The following is a 5,406-nucleotide window of genomic DNA, read 5'->3' on the forward strand; positions in this document are numbered from 1 at the left end:
CAACTAACCTACGTTACATAAAATGAGGTGCCACACGACTAAAAGAAAATAGTTAAAGTTGTTTATTTAGACATTCTGGACGAATAATTTTATACATAGGAAGCTCATAAAGTAATACAACATTTATAACAAATATGCAAAAATATTTAGCCTTCGTTTTAACAATATGAAAAACTTACACAGCAGATTCAGTAAAAGCACTAAACGTTTTAAGCACTTGCAAGAGAAAACCCTAAGCCACTTCACACAGACTGTATGATTATGTTATTTACTTACATTCATTTATTAGTTTCATATAATCCATCATTTTAAGGTTCCAAAATGGGATTGATATTTTTCAGGACCTCATTAGGCCTTTGGTTGCTATCATTTGTTGTGTTGAATACAACACAGATTGGTTGATTTCAAAGGTCTGTAGTAAAAGATAGTGAAAATATAAAATTCAACCAGAATTGCAAACCAGTTTTCTGTGCCTATAGAGTTATTTCTTTTTTTTTTTTTTTGGATACTTGTTTCTGCTGGGGTTGCTACAGCAAGCGACCGTTCATGAAAGTTGTAGTAATCGTTTTACTTCAGATGCCCTTCCTGTCACAACCTGAGCTCAAATCTGCAGCCATGGCCCCACCTTTATAGAGTCACAAACCAGTTTTCTTGATAAATAACACAAAAAGTATGTTTGACTTAATATTTTTAGCACACAAATTCTGCAGAACAAAGTGTAGTTGTGGGCATATGGTTACATAATTTGTTCATTCACATCAGCCTATTAAAAAGATTTCAATTATAGGACTAGCACAATTTTAACAATGAGGGCTGCATTCCACTTCTGCTGCATCTGCTGCTTGTCTATAAATTATGTAAAGGAAAACTTTCTCTGTGAAGGCTGCATGATATGCCTTCATTATACACTTTATTCACCTTATTTATGCACCTGTTCAAACTGAAAATGTAATGCAATACAAATATAAATACATCCTAAAAACACCTAAAAAGTTAGGTTCACTTTGTGTATTTGTGACAAGTGACAAATACATTCAAATGCTTGTCAATGTGCTGTCAAGCACTGGTTTGTGCAAACAGCTCTGAAGTTTTCAATTTAGTGAGCAGGCTGTTCCCATCCTGTTTTTTTATTAAAGGATCTGAGCAAAAACTGTGAAAACCACACAGTGCTAACATCAATGTCAGTAGCTAGCAAATGACTCCAGATTTATTTGAGGCATTGACATTTTGTTTATTTATACTATTTATGCATATTGTATTATTATTATTACTATTACTATTATTATTATTATTATGTTCCTCATCATTTCAGAGGTATCATATGAGACCAGATCAGTTATATACAATATACAACAGTCAACTTAATAACCATTACCAAAAGTTACATTTGGGATTTGTAGTAAGTGCACAAGCTCCTGTGTTCACTTCTTGCTGAAAAGTATGCAAAAGAATGCAAATAATAATAATAGTACATCCAAGTCTACATTTATGTTTAAATGTAATAATGGTTTTATTGAAATGCCTGGGAAAACAAGTTCTCTCTAAGATTTTATGGAAAGACAGATTTAGCCAGGGAAAATCAGCAACATAGTAAATAAAAAATGTATTGAATATAGTATCAACATTAGGCAATATTAGGTGAAAACTTACAAGGTTTTAAAGAGGATATTGGTAACTGTTAAAAAATGACTCAAAAATGTGAGTCAGTTTTGGCTACAAGTTGCTCACCCCACTTCCTCCCTGCTGGGCTTCAGCTTCTCCTTGTTTAAGAGCTTAATCGTCTTGGCTTTGACATGCTGCATTTATCTGAACACAAACATTCTAGTGGTACAAACAAACAAACAAACAAACAAACAAACAAACAAACAAACAAACAAACAAACAAACAAACAAACAAACAAACAAACAAACAAACAAACAAGTATGAAATTTTATGTTGCATGACATAAGCCATGTGACAATTCCAGTAATAAGAACGAAGATTATGTTGGTTTGATTGAAATCACAGTTGTAGCTCTCCATGTATTGATTAATAAATGACATGATTGCTCATCTATAAGAATAATAGATTAGGTACAAATTGACGAAACAAACTTTGCCATAAAGTATATGAAAAGGCCCAAATATTGTGTCATTTAAAGCTATGGGTAAAACACAAAATCAGAGTGAACAATTGTATTTTAGGAGTTGACACTGACATCTTTCCAAAAGGCTGGACTTTCAAGTTATGAGGTGCACCAGTGTGTGCTTTAATAAAGCAAATAAATTTCACAGAGGTTGAAAAAGGACTATTATAAATAACCAGGGGCTGGTTTGACTGCTGCTACAATCTCTTTCAGGTATTACAAAATTACTTTTATTTTGACAAAGTAAGGCTAAATGGTAACAATAACTACTACATAAGTAAAGATTTATGATAGCGTAGACCTTTATTGTTTGAAACTAGACAATGAGGAAATCAGTTAAATATCTTATAATTTAAAATAAAAAAAATCATGACTGTCTGTAATAAAAGTAGTATTGGGGTTTTAGAGTTAAATCAGCACTTTACATTGAAAGATCTAATGTATTTCATTGTGTTTAAATAAGTACTGGTGACCACCACCATACAGAGGTTGTTTACACTTGCAGTAAGAGATATTGTGGAGTCATGGCTGCACAGTGGAGCAGTTGGTTAGTGCAGCTGCTTTGCAGCAAGAAGGTCTGAGGTTCAGCTCCTAGATGGGCTCTTTGTGGGTGAAGCTTCTATGTTCTTCTTGTGTATGGTTGAGTTTTTTATGCCAAGTACTTCTGTTCTCTTTCATGATCCAAAAACAATCACACTAGACTAGGGGTAGAGCCAGGGGGTGGCCAGGGGTGGTCATGGCCACCACAGGCAAATCTTTGGCCACCCTGCTGTACACACTCCTTAGTGAAACAACATTTAGAGGTGTAGTGCTGTGTTCACACCGAACGCGATTTCAGCTTCAAAATCGCAGCCAACGCTGAAGTTGGTCGCTTGTGCACTTTGAGGTCAGACACAGGTCAGCTCTTGAAGCGCTGCACGGCAACAGCCTCCCCGCCCCTCCCTCCTCTGTCGGGCTCTGTTTAATGTCAGACGAGGAAGTGGCTTTGCTTTATTTACAGAGAGCAAGAGCATGTCACATTCATCAGATAATTAATTCATAATTAATTCACCAGATAATTCAGAGTAGAGGCTCACAGCTCGCTTTCAGGACTATTTTTCCAGTCTGATGAGTCGCTGCCACACATTGGTGCAGATATCTCCTGTCAGGACACCGACTGCAGGCACTCGATTTCAGCTAAAGAGCTCCTCTCCATCTGTTTCAGGTTAGTGGACATCATTCAGTAAACTGTCCCGTCGGGAAATATGTCGCTACATCACGCAGTGGAGTCTCTCTGATTGGTTGAYGCGGCGCGTYGAGCTGCAAAARTTCAGATTTTCTAACTTCAACGATTTGCGCCTCAGCGCGTCGAACGCTCAGATCGTTCAAATCGTTCAAATCGCGCTGCTCTAATCGCGCTTGAGGCGCCGCAGCACTTCTTGACGTTGCTTGAAGCGTGTCCACCATAGACTTTGTATGTAAACCTGCTGCTCCTGACGCTGAAATCGCGTTCGGTGTGAACGCACCATAATAGTCCTCCTGAACAGTTGGTGGCAGTGTTTAACAGTCTGAAACATCACCGAGCTCTATCACTGAAGAAGCATAATGACAAGGAAGTGATGTTTTTCTTTATATACAGAACATGTGCCTATGTAATCTGACTTATGGTGTCAACTTTTGGACTTACGGTGACATTTTTTTTTCATTTTATGTTATGAAGGCTGCATGATGTTTTGTCCCTTTTGGTTATGAGTAGGCCTATCACTAAATCAAAAAAAGTGAAACACCCCTCTAAATTCACTGTTAATTGTTATCAATATTGCACCTGTTCATTGGGTAAAATTATTAATAGTAGTTTAAAACATGCAGCTGAGGGTCATCATTATTTAGCACAATGAAATGTGATACAATTAAAATAAATCAATAAACAATATAAAAGGTAAAAAGCACCCATAAAGTCATTGGATATGATAAATTGTGTCACATTAATTAACCTTATCTCAGCCATAAAACGGGATGATGGAACTAGTTTAATGAAGACGTTGTCTCTGAAATAATTATTAAATCAAGTGTTAAGTTATGTAGGTTAGAGTATGTTTAAAAACTTGGTAAAACACACCAGAATGCAGGAAATTGCATCTATTTTGTTCAAACTTTTCTGGGGGAGGACCCCCAGACCCACTACACTCAGTCCCCCTGACTTTGAAAATGGTTCTGACACCCATGTTTATAAGGTAATCACTGCCTGTATAAGGACATAAAGAAATCACCAAAACACAAATACCTGCAGAAACTTTCAATTTAAAAATGATGTAAAAAAGGATGTCATTTTCCTGACCACCCCTGTGTGAGTAGTGGTCCCAGTCTGGCCACCCCTGAGAAAAATGTCTGGCTCCGCCACTGCATTAGACTCATAGTCAGCTCTAAGCTGGCCTACATGTGGGTGTTTGTATGCCTCTGTGTAATTCTAACTTGTCTGGGTGTATCCCACATTTTGTTTAAAAAACACTGAAGATATGCACCATCCCATTACCATCAAGCAGGCAAAGAAAATACCTGGATTTTCTGGAACCAGCATCAAGGGGCCGACAACAGTATTGCACTTTAAGCCACTGAAGGGGGTGGGGTGGGGGTGTTATGCAAAATTGATTTTTGGAGCTTTATATCATGTTACAATGTCATTCCCTCATCAAAAACATACCCAGAGTGTTGCTTTGACTCATTCATTCATGTTTGAGAAATACTTGAATCTCCTGTGTGGAGCTGCTTAAGTGCTTGCTGGTACAAAACACCTCCTATTGTACCGAGCTTCTCCCTGGAGCTAAGTCTGTAGCTGAGCTCCCACCCCACAGAGCATTGTTTGGAAACATTAGAAGATACTGATAAAAAAGATAAAAATAAATAAATAAAAAAACAACACTAGAAGATACTTAAAAGTGACATAAGCCAATTTTGAGATGTTTTAGAAAGGCTATGATGCAAAGTAAAATATAATTTTCATATTAACAGCATTTTTATAACAACTGAATGTAACATATTTACTTGATTGTGGAATCGATTTGAAGTATGTGCCTGGAAAATACTTAATAGCTCACTTTCTTTTTTTTTCGGTAGACATTTTATATGAAAACAATCAGTTGAAATCATTTTCCATTGTAAAGTCTTACAAATATATTGAAAATAAAAATTTAAAGGGCGTTTTTGTGTCTCTTAACGGTACTCACAAAATTGCCCTTGAGTTTAGTTTTAGGGTGTCTATGTTTCATTTTTCCCAACAAAATTTGTGTGCTGAATGTAAACC

The sequence above is a fragment of the Austrofundulus limnaeus genome, unplaced genomic scaffold (assembly GCF_001266775.1).
Source record: "Austrofundulus limnaeus strain Quisiro unplaced genomic scaffold, Austrofundulus_limnaeus-1.0 Scaffold186, whole genome shotgun sequence".
Classification (NCBI taxonomy): domain Eukaryota; kingdom Metazoa; phylum Chordata; class Actinopteri; order Cyprinodontiformes; family Rivulidae; genus Austrofundulus; species Austrofundulus limnaeus.